The following is a 12,094-nucleotide window of genomic DNA, read 5'->3' as shown; positions in this document are numbered from 1 at the left end:
GATTCAGCTCATTCTCCTTTATTTCTATATCTTACTACATAAGTAAAAATATCAAAGAGAATGCTTAAATATGATTTTTGCTTCTTTTTTAGTGCCTGAAAGAGGTAATTCAAACTTAAATCACTTCAGGAGTAGAACAGATAACAAATATTCAGAGCTCCTAATGAATGACAGTAGGGGTCTGTGAACTGTGACTAAAAGTATTTACATAAACACACACACACACACACACACACACACACGGGGTCTGTGAACTGTGACTAAAAGTATTTACATAAACACACACACACACACACACACACACACACACACACACACACACAGAAGTAAAAGCCTGAGCCAATGTATCTGGGAGATATTCCTGACCTCAAGTTATAAAAATCTCCTAAATGGGAGGATCATCCTCAGGATGAATATGACCTGCAGCTAATATAATCTCAACAGACCAAGACTTGACTGATGCCAAAAACACATCTTTGGTTTTTCAATTTGTTCAAAGCCATGAGTGATTAAATTGGGTCTCAAAATATAATAAGAAATAAAGCTGTACAAACATAATAATAAGAAGTAAAGAAACTACAGCTTCCCTCCAATAGCCAGCTTGGTCGTCGTTTCTTATAGTGCTCTCCCCATCACCTCAACTGACTTCATCTCCTATGTATATAAAAAAGCATGCTTCTCTTTGGTCCTTCTCCTCCTAGGGTGTTAATGTCAGTGGGAGGTTGAAACAGGGAGGTAGGTGGTAGGTATATCTCTCATAAGCATATTTCCATAAAAGCCCATAAAGGTAAGGAGAGCTAAATACAACTTATTATATAAATAGAAGAAATAAGCAATTTTACTGTCTGGGTTATATTGACCATATTATTTTTGATACATGGTATAATATAGTTTGATCCAAAACTTATTTAATCTATTAACTCTGAATTTTTTTTCAAATAATAAGACATTTTAATTTTGAATATTTATAAATCATAAAAGTGAAACCAATAATACTTTAAATGATTTAACTGACAACTGAAAACTAAGAATCAGACAAGCTCAAAATCGCACAGCTGATTGAAGACTCAAAAGTTTCCCAAATTCTTGGAAAATATATTCTCCCAAAAACCTTGCTGGCTTATCCAGAATGATCTCTCTCCATCTAGGTTTGCAGATTTAGCAAACAAAAGTACAGTCGTTTAAATTTGAATCTCATATAGATATCAACTAACATTTTTTTTTATTTTATTTTATTTTTAAACTTTACATAATTGTATTAGTTTTGCCAAATATCAAAATGAATCCATCACAGGTATACATGTGCTCCCCATCCTGAACCCTCCTCCCTCCCCATACCATATATATAGAATTTAGAAAGATGCTAACAATAACCCTGTGTACGAGACAGCAAAAGTGACGCTGATGTATGGAACAGTCAACTAACATTTTAGTTTAACTATGTTCCATGCAATATTTAGGACATACATGTGCAATATACATAATACATATTATGTGATACTAAACACTAAAATATACTAATTTAACAGACTAAAAACTGCAATACTTACAACATATTTATACTAAAAATATTTATTGTCTCTCTGAAACTCAAGTTGAACTGAGCACCCCGTATTTTATCTGGCAATCTATTTATCCCAATAGTGTTTTAGAAACCGCTTAGGCTGCAGTCCATGGGGTCGCAAAGAGTCGAACATGACTGAGTGACTTCACTTTCATTTTTCACTTTCACACATTGGAGAAGGAAATGGCAACCCACTCCAGTACTCTTGCCTGGAGAATCCTAGGGACAGGGGAGCCTGGTGGGCTGCCGTCTATGGGGTCACACAGTGTTGGACACGACTGAAGTGACTTAGCAGTAGCAGTTAAGTTTTATGTTCATTTTTTCTTTTTATGGCAATTCTAGTTCACTTTTTAGTCATCTACATTGTCTACAAAACAGATGTGTATAAAGCATAGCTTTAAGTTTATCTGATAAACTTAGGTCTTCATAAATATATAAAAACCAATCTTATTACTTTTTTGTCACTGTCTCATTCTCATTTCAAAACTTGTTCCTTGTTCTTTTTGGTATGTGTTCATGGTCATCTAAGTCCTTATAGAAGCTGTATAAGTTTGTCTTATAATTATAAATTTATTTGGACCTTATGATCTAAAGCTTATATATGAAAAATCCAGGTCAGGAAACACTATCGGTTAACTTGTAAGGCATATTAGCAAGTCCAAATTATCATTTTAATTTTGGAAATGGCTGTTTTCCTTGACCTCACTTCGATGTACCATTTTTTCTGCTAAACTCAAGTATAAAAAGCTTCAAATGGGTTCAGCCAGTTCATGAACTGAACCAGGTAGGTGTAGTTTGCTGCCAACAGCTTGCCCCCATATTCTTCTAGGATGCTTGTAATGCTGGTGTGTCATCATCCTTCAGTACTGAATGCTGCCTGCAATCAGAGGTCTTGGGAAAGAGCTCTTGGGAATTTGTTACCACATCAATTGACATAAACCTGAGAGTGTGGCTTGCATTGCTTCTAAGACTCTTCAAATAGTTTCTGAACTTCCTTTTATTCTGAAGGTTTAATTCAAGGACTCTTACAACAAATTGCTTTCTTGTATAAAATGAGAAATGTCTCCCTCTCAAGGAGAAGGAGCTGGGTAGGGAGTCATTAGTACGAAAGTTCACACAGCTGTTTTTAAAGAAGTTGTTTGTCTCGGCTTTTCCACAATATTTTTCATTTGTTGTCATTGTCAATGGAGCTTATAAAAAGTGAGGAGGAAAAATGAAAGCATTTTCACCCAGAACTGTTCTTCTTATTCAAGAAAAGATTAGTTCATTCATACTTTATCATAACAGTCATTCCTCAGCCTCAGCAATTGAGCAAATGCATTGTAAGTTGAGAAATTGCCTCCTATTGTATCTATTTGTTAGTACTCCATTTGTTTCAATTTCTCTAAAGGAATAGAAAAAAAAACGTATCAATATACATTATATAGAACATTATTTTATTTTTAAAAATTAATTAATGTTTTAATTGGAGGATAATTACAATATTGTGATGGTTTTTGCCATACATTGACATGAATCAGCCATAGGTGCACATGTGTCCCCCCATCCTGAACCCCCTTCCCACCTCCCCACCCCATCCCTCTGGATTGTCCCAGAGCACCTTAATATAAAATTCCTGTTTTATTATTTTTATGCCCCAATTCCATTGTTACAACACACAAAACTTTTTTGACATTTTAAATATTTAATCTTAATCAGATATCTGCATTGTAATGACACACTGAAGAAATGACTTGATTATGATCATTGTACTTATAGTACACATTTAAGAGTATAGGGCTCCATGTACACTGAGCTCACAAACATACAAATCACTCTTAAAAGACAAAATGACAAGAAATACACCCTGAGTGCCAAATATGTAAATGGTAACCTGAATTTTCTTACTTTGTTGAAAAGCATGAATCATTAAATTTACAGTTAAAAAATACATACAGAAAGTGCATAATTACATATAATATAACCAAGCTATAAAATACACTTACTTGCATATTATTCTAGAAAGCTATGTGTGTGTGTGTATATATATATATGTGTGTGTGTGTGTATGTTTGATGTAAACAGTCTACTAGGGACGAGATTATAGTATAGGGGAAAAACAAAACAAATTTTATTTCTTCACATGGCATACAAAGAGTGTGTGTGTGCTTAGTAGTTGAATCATGTCGGACTCTTTGAAACCCCATGAACTGTAGCCCACTAGGCTGCTTTGTCCATGGGGATACTCTGGGCAAGAATACTGGAGTGGGTTGCTATACCCTCCTTCAGGGGATCTTCCCAACCCAGGGATTGAAACCACGTCTCCCTCATTGCAGGCAGATGCTTTATTGTCTGAGCCAACAGGAAAGCCCATCCCTTCTCCAGGGAATCTTCTCTACCCAGGAATCGAATCAGAGTCTCTTGCACTGCAGGCAGATTCTTTACCAGGAATCGAATTAGAGTCTCTTGCACTGCAGGCAGATTCTTTACCAGGAATCGAATTAGAGTCTCTTCCACTGCAGGCAGATTCTTTACCAGCTGAGCTACAAGGGAAGCCACATGGTTATGTTTAAAATAGGAGCTTCTCAGGTGGCGCTAGTGGTAAAGAACCTGACTGTCAATGCAGGAGACTTAAGATACATGGGTCCAATCTCTGGGTTGAGAAGATCCCCTGGAGGAGGGCATGGCAACCCACTCCAGTATTCTTGCCTGGAGAAGCCAATGGACAGAGGAGCCTGGCAGGCTACAGTCCATGGGGTTGCAAAGTCGTACACAACTGAAGTGACTTAGCAGGCACATGTAAAGATTATTCATTTTTTCCACAAAGAAGGAAATTAATACAGGCAAGGTGTTAAGCTAACATTCAATATTTATATTACTACAACAGTATAAATATTGAGAACTGACTTATCAGTAAAACTGTGGTTACACTTCTTTATTAGAGACACAGCTTTCTTTCCCCACCCCACCCCTAGGATTAATCAGGTCTAATTTCTAATATTAACGTATTATTTGGTTGTTTAATTTGCTCCTGTGGCATATAAATATCCTATAGAAATTGCAAATACTTCAGAATTCTGCCATGTTTTCCTTGTTAGGCCATCCCAGCTTCAGTCTCTGTCCTCCACTTCCATTCACACTAATTGCCTACTTAGCTGCACAAATCTCATCTTGAATGTCTCCTCTCCTTCACCCCTTCTCCCTCTTCCATGGATCTATTGTTGTCTGAAACCCAAGACTTTCCATTTCTCAGTTTACTTCCTAATTTAATGGAGCATACCCTTTAATATTCCCAAGGTTCATGGGAATTATTCAGATTTTCATTACATGTCTGAGGATAACTTTATCTTCCCATTTGATAAAGGTGAGCTTTTGAGTTGAAATCACTCTTCCTCTGGATTATTAGGAGATCACTCTATCTTCTTCTAGCATTTAGAATTTCTACTGAGAATTTCAATACTATGCATATTGGAAATATTTTGTATGTGAAATGTTTTTCCCTCTGAAGACTTCTAAGCTTTTCATTTGCACTTATTTCATTAGAATTTCTATTAAGAATTAATAATCATACATGTGTAGAGAGTTTCTTCTTATCCATCATTAAGGGAATTTGATGATCTTTAAATATTGAAATTCAAGTTTTTCATCCTAGAATATTTTCTTGAAACATATTATTTAAATAACTAATTTATTTACAACATTGTGTTGCATTTTGCCATACATCAGCCACAGATATACATGTCCTCCAGTTCTTGAACCTCCCTCCCACATCCCACCTTGTCCCACTCCTATATGTTGTCACAGGGCTTTGGATTTGAGCTCCCTGCATCATACAGCAAATTACTACTAGCTATCTATTTTAAATACATAGTCAAAGCTATGGTTTTTCCAGTAGTCATGTATGGATGTCAGAGTTGGACTATAAAGAAAGCTGAGCACCAAAGAATTGATACTTTTGAACTGTGGTGTTGGAGAAGATTCTTGAGAGTCCCTTGGACTACAAGGAGATCCAACCAGTCCATCCTAAAGGAAATCAGTCCTGGGTATTCATTGGAAGGACTGATGCTGAAGCTGAAACTCCAATACTTTGGCCACCTGATGTGACAAACTGACTCATTTGAAAGACCCTGATGCTGGGAAAGATTGAAGGCAGGAAGAGAAGGGGAAGACAGAGGATGAGATGGTTGGATGGCATCACTGGCTCAATGGACTTGAGTTTCAATGAACTCTGGGAGTTGGCAATAGACAGGGAGGCCTGGCATGCTGCAGTCCACGGGGTCACAGAGAGTTGGACACAACTGTGTGACTGAACTGAACTGAATGTATGTTTCAATGCTACTTTCTCAATTCATCCAATCCTCTCCTTCCCCTACTGTGTCCACAAGTCTGTTCTCTCTGTCTGTGTCTCCATTCATTTCAGTTCAGTTCAGTCTCTGAGTCGTGTCCGACTCTTTACAACCCCATGAACTGCAGCACACCAGGCCTCCCTGTCTATCACCAACTCCCAGAGTTTACCCAAACCCATGTCCATTGACTTGGTGATGCCATCTAACCATCTCAACTTTTGTTGTGCCCTTCTCCTCCTGCCTTCAATCTTTCCCAACATCAGGGTCTTTTCAAATGAGTCAGTTTGTCACATCAGGTGCCCAAAATATTTGAGTTTCAGCTTCAACATCAGTCCTTCCAATCAACACCCAGGACTAATCTCCTTTAGGATGGACTGGTTGGATCTTCTTGCAGTCCAAGGGACTCTCAAGAGTCTTCTCCAACACCACAGTTCAAAAGCATCGATTCTTCTGTGGTCAGCTTTATTTATAGTCCAACTTTCACATCCACACATAACTATAGGAAAAACCATAGTCTTGACTAGATGGACCTTGTTGACAAAGTAGTCTTTGCTTTTTAATATGCTATCTAGGTGGGTCTCCATTGCTGCCCTACAAATAGGTTCTCCTTCCTGAAAACCTTCTGGCTAATCCTGTTATCTTAAAATGTAAATTATGGGAGTGGGTCTAGTAAGATCTTTACAATCTCCAGGCATTCTTTTGATTCATTGTAATAACTAATTAAAAAGTATATAACTCCCTTTCTAACACTAGCGAGGGGGCACTCTTTTTTCCCTTCTGATGTCTTTGTCAGAAGCTTTCTTTATCTCTTTTATACTTTAATAAAACTTTATTACACAAAAAGCTCTAAGTGATCAAGCCTTGTCTCTGGCTCTGGATTGAATTCTCCTCCAGAGGCCAAGAATCCCAGAGTCTTTCATGGTTCAGCAACAACCTTTCAATTGTTTGTAGAGATTTTGATTGTGTCAACTCTGACAGGTGTGAGGTGATACCTCATTGTAGTTTTGATTTGAATTTCTCTAATAATGAGGAAGTAAAGTTATGACCAACCTAGATATCATATTAAAAAGCATAGATACTAATTTGCCAATGAAGGTCCATCTAGTTAAGGCTATGGTTTTTCCAGTGGTCATGTATGGATGTGAGAGTTGGACTGTGAAGAAAGCTGAGCACCGAAGAATTGATGTTTCTGAACTGTGGTGTTGGAGAAGACTCCTGAGAGTCCCTTGGACTGCAAGGAGATCCACCCAGTCCAACCTAAAGGAGACCAGTCCTGGATGTTCATTGGAAGGACTGATGCTGAAGCTGAAACTCCAATACTTTGGCCACCTCATGTGAAGAGTTGACTCATTGGAAAAGACCCTGAGGCTGGGAGGGATTGGGGGCACGAGGTGAAGGGACGACAGAGGAGGAGATGGCTGGATGGCATCACCGACTTGATGCACATGAGTTTGGGTGAACTCTTTGAGTTGGTGATGGACAGGGAGGCCTGGCGTGCTGTGATTCAAAGAGGGGTCGCATAGAGTTGGACACGACTGAATGACTGAACTGAAACGAATTGAATAATGAGTGACGCTGATGCTTAGTACCTTTTCAAATGTTCATTAGCCATCTGTGTGTCTTCTTTGGAGAAATGTCTGTTTATGTCTTTTGTCCACTTTTGATTGGGTTGTTTGTTTTTCCACTATTGAGTTGAATGAGTTGCTTATATGTTTTGAAGATTAATCCTTTTTCAGTTGTTTCATTTGCTGTTATTTTCTCCCATTCTGAGGGTTGTCTTTTTACCTTGTTTATAGTTTCCTTTGTGGTGCAAAAGCTTTTAAGTTAAACTAGGTGCCATTTGTTTCCTTTTGTTTTTATTTCCATTACTCTAGGATATGCGTCATAGAGGACCTTGCTTTGATTTATTTCAAAAAGAGTTCTGCCTAAGTTTTCTTCTATGAATTTTATAGTTTCTGGTCTTACATTTAGGTCTTTAACCACACATTTTGAGTTTATCTTTCGGTATGGTATTAGGGAGGATTCTAATTTTAATTCTAGTTTTCCCAGCACCAGTTATTGAAAAGACTGTCTTTCTCCACTGTATATTCTTTCTTATTTTGTCACATATAAGGTGCCCACAGTTGTGTGGGTTTAACTCTGAGCTTTCTAGCTTGTTCCATTGGTCTGTATTTCTGTTTTTGTTTCAGCACTGTATTTGATGACTGTAGCTTTTTGTAGAGTCTGAAGTCAGGAAGGTCGATTCCTCCAGCTCCATTCTTCTTTCTCAAGACACTTTGAATATTCAGGGCCTTTTGTGTTTCCATACAAGCTGTGAAAGTTTTCATTCTAGTTCTGTGAAAAATACCATTTGTAGTTGGGTAAGTATTGCATTGAATCTGTAGATTGTTTTGGGTAGAATAGCCATTTTCACAATATTGAGCCTTCCAATCCTAGAACATGGTATACCTTTCCATTTGTTTGTGTTATCTTTGATTTCATTCATCAGTGTTTTAGTTTTTGCATACAGGTCTTTTGTCTCTTTTGGTAGATTTATTCTTCAGTATTTCCTTTTTTTATTGCAATGGTGAATGCTATTCTTTCCTTAATTTCTGATTCTTATTTTTCATTATTAAAATATAGGAATGCAAGAGACTTCTGTATGTTAATTTTATATCCTGCAACTTTGTTATATTCACTGATAAGTACTAGAAAATTTGCGGTGGCATTTTTAGGGTTTTTTATGTATACTATAATATCATCTACTGAGAGTTTTTTACTTCTTCTTTTCCAATCTTGATTACTTTTGTTTTTCTTTTCTTATTGCCATGGTTAGGACTTCCAAAACTATGTTGAATGCTAGTGGCAAGAGTGGTCACTTTTGTTTTGTTATTGATTTTAGAGGAAATGCTTTCAGCTTTTCACCATCAAGGATGATGTCTGCTATGGGTTTTTCATGTACTGTTCTGTGCTGTGCAAAGTTGCTTCAGTCATGTCCAATTCATTGTAATCCTATGGACTTTAGCCTGCCAGACGCCTCTGTTTGTAGGATCCTCCAAGCAAGAATACTGGAGTGGATTGCCATGCCCTCTTAAAGGAGATCTTCCTGACATGGGATCGAGCCCACATCTCTTATGTCTCCTGCATTGGCACTGGGTTCTTTACTTTAGTGCCACCTAGTATATGGTCTTTAGAAGCAAAAGATATTAAACAGAGGTGGCAAGAATACACAGAAGAAATATTTTTAAAAGATCTTATTGACCTAGATAACCACCATAGCGTGATCACTCACTTAGAACCAGACATCTTGGAGTATAAAGTGAAGTAGAACTTAGGAAGCATCACTATGAAAAAAACTAGTAAAGGTGATGGAATTCCAGTTGAACTATTTAAAATCCTAAAAGATGATGTTATCATAGTGCTGCATTCAATATCCTAGAAAATTTAGAAAACTCAGCCATGGCCACAAGACTGCAAAAGGTCAGTTTTCATTTCAATCCCAAAGAAAGGCAATGTCAAAGAATGTCCAAATCACTGCACAATTTCACTCATCTCATACATGGACATCGCCAGATGGTCAACACTGAAATAAGACTGATTATATTATTTGCAGCCAAAGATGGAAAAGCTCTGTACAGTCAGCAAAAACAAGATTGGAAGCTGACTGTGGCTCAGATCATGAACTTCTTATTGCCAAATTCAGACTGAAATTTAAGAAAGTAGAGAAAGCCACCAGACCATTCAGATATGACCTAAATCAAATCCCTTATGACTATACAGTGGAAGTGAGAAATAGATTTAAGCGACTAGATCTGATAGACAGAGTGCCTGATGAATTATGGATGGAGGTTCGTGACATTGTATAGGAGACAGGGATCAAGACCATCCCCAAGAAAAAGAAATGCACAAAAGCAAAATGGCTGTCTGAGGAAGCCATACATATAGCTGTGAAAAGAAGGGATGCAAAAAGGAAAGGAGAAAAGGAAAGATATACCCATTTGAATACAGAGTTCCAAAGAATAGCAAGGAGAGATAATAAAGCCTTCCTCAGGGATCAATACAAAGAAGTAGAGGAAAACAATAGAATGGGAAAGACTAGAGATTTCTTCAAGAAAATTAGAGATACCAAAGAAACATTTCACGCAAAGATGGGCTCAATAAAGGACATAAATGGTAGTTATCTAAGAGAAGCAGAAGATATTAAGAAGAGGTGGCAAGAATACACAGAATAACTGTACAAAAAAGATCTTCACGACCCAGATAATCGTGATGGTGTGATTACTCACGTAGAGCCAGACATCCTGGAGTGTGAAGTCAAATGGGCCTCAGGAAGCATCACTACGAATAAAGCTAGTGAAGGTGATGGAATTTCAAATCGTGAAAGATGATGCTGTGAAAGTGCTGCACTCAATATGCCAACAAATTTGGAAAACTCAGCAGTGGCCACAGGACTAGAAAAAAGTGAGTTTTCATTCCATTCCCAAAGAAAGGCAATTTAAAAGAATGCTGAAACTACTCCACAATTGCACTCATCTCACACGCTAGTAAAGTGATGCTTAAAATTCTCCAAGCCATGCTTCAGCAATACATGAATTTTGAACTTCTAGATGTTCAAGCTGGTTTTAGAAGTCAGAGGAACCAGAGATCAAATTGCCAACATCCAATGGCTCATTGAAAAAGCAAGAAAGTTTCAGAAAAACATCTATTTCTGCTTTATTGACTATGCCAAAGCATTTGACTGTGTGGATCACAATAAACTGTGGAAAATTCTGAAAGAGATGGGAATACCAGACCACCTGACCTGCCTCTTTAGAAACTTGTGTGCAAGTCAGGCAGCAACAGTTAGAACTGGACATGAAACAACAGACTGGTTCCAATAGGAAAAGGAGTACGTCAAGGCTGTATATTGTCACCCTGCTTATTTAACTTATATGCAGAGTACATCATGAGAAACACTGGGCTGGAGGAAGCACAGGCTGGAATCAAGATTGCTGAGAGAAATATCAGTAACTTCAGATATGCAGATGACACCACCCTTATGGCAGAAAGTGAAGAAGAACTAGAGCCTCTTGATGAAAATGAAAGATGAGAGTGAAAAAGTTGGTTTAAAGCTCAACACTCAGAAAACTAAGATCATGGCATCTGGTCCCATCACTTCACGGCAAATAGATGGGGAAACAGTGACTGATTTTATTTTTCTGGGCTCCAAAATCACTGTAGATGTTGATTGCAGCCATGAAATTAAAAGACGCTTGCTCCTTGGAAGGAAAGTTATGATCAACCTAGACTGCATATTGAAAAGCAGACATTACTTTGCCAACAAAGGTCCATCTAGTCAAGGCTATGGTTTTCCAGTGGTCATGTGTGGATGTGAGAGTTGGGCTATAAAGAAAGCTGAGCACTGAATAATTGATGCTTTTGAACTGTGTTGTTGGAGAAGACTCTTGAGAGTCCCTTGGACTGCAAGGAGATCCAACCAGTCCATCCTAAAGGAGATCAGTCCTGAATATTCATTGGAAGGATTGATGCTGAAGCTGAAACTCCAATACTCTGGCCACCTGGTGTGAAGAGCTGACTCATTTGAAAAGACTCTGATGCTGGGAAAGATTGAGGGTAGGAGGAGAAGGGGACAACAGAGGTTGAGACAGTTGGATGGCATCAGTGACTCAATAGACATGGCTTTGGGTGAACTCTGGGAGTTGGTGATGGAAAGGGAGGCCTGGTATGCTGTGGCTCATGGGGTCGCAAAGAGTAGGACATGACTGAGCGACTGAACTGAACTGAACGCATGCTAGTACAGTAATGCTCAAAATTCTACAAGCCAGGCTTCAACAGTACATGAACCAAGAACTTTCAGACGTTCAAGCTGGATTTAGAAAAGGCAGAGGAAACAGAGATCAAACTGCCTACATCTGGTGGATCATAGAAAATGAACAAGAATTCCAGGAAAACATCTACTTCTGCTTCATTCACTATACTAAAGCCTGGACTGTATGGATTATCAGAAACTGTGGAAAATTCTTCAAGAGATGGGAATACCAGACCACCTTACCTGCCTCCTGTGAAACCTGCATGCAGGTCAAGAAGAAGTAGCTAGAACTGGACATGGAAAAAAAATGACTGGTTCCAAATTGGGAAAATAGTACATCAAGGCTGTATATTGTCACCCTGCTAATTTAACTGATATACAGAGTACATCATGCAAAATGCCAGGCTGGATGAAGCA

The 12,094-nt window shown here is 38.1% G+C and overlaps 1 long non-coding RNA gene across 3 annotated transcripts in view; it reads right to left on the bottom strand.

Moving 5' to 3' along the window:
- Window positions 1–1,205: 1,205 nt before the first annotated feature.
- LOC101904366 (uncharacterized) overlaps window positions 1,206–12,094 on the bottom strand; it is a 57,594-nt gene continuing 46,705 nt past the window's right edge. For all 3 annotated transcript variants that reach the window (XR_009493577.1, XR_001495623.3, XR_009493578.1), the window contains one exon: window positions 1,206–2,948. This is a non-coding gene — a long non-coding RNA (uncharacterized lncRNA). The remainder of the gene's footprint in view (window positions 2,949–12,094) is intronic.

Source organism: Bos taurus, chromosome X (assembly GCF_002263795.3).
Source record: "Bos taurus isolate L1 Dominette 01449 registration number 42190680 breed Hereford chromosome X, ARS-UCD2.0, whole genome shotgun sequence".
Taxonomy (NCBI): domain Eukaryota; kingdom Metazoa; phylum Chordata; class Mammalia; order Artiodactyla; family Bovidae; genus Bos; species Bos taurus.
This window is presented reverse-complemented; position numbering and strand designations above follow the sequence as displayed.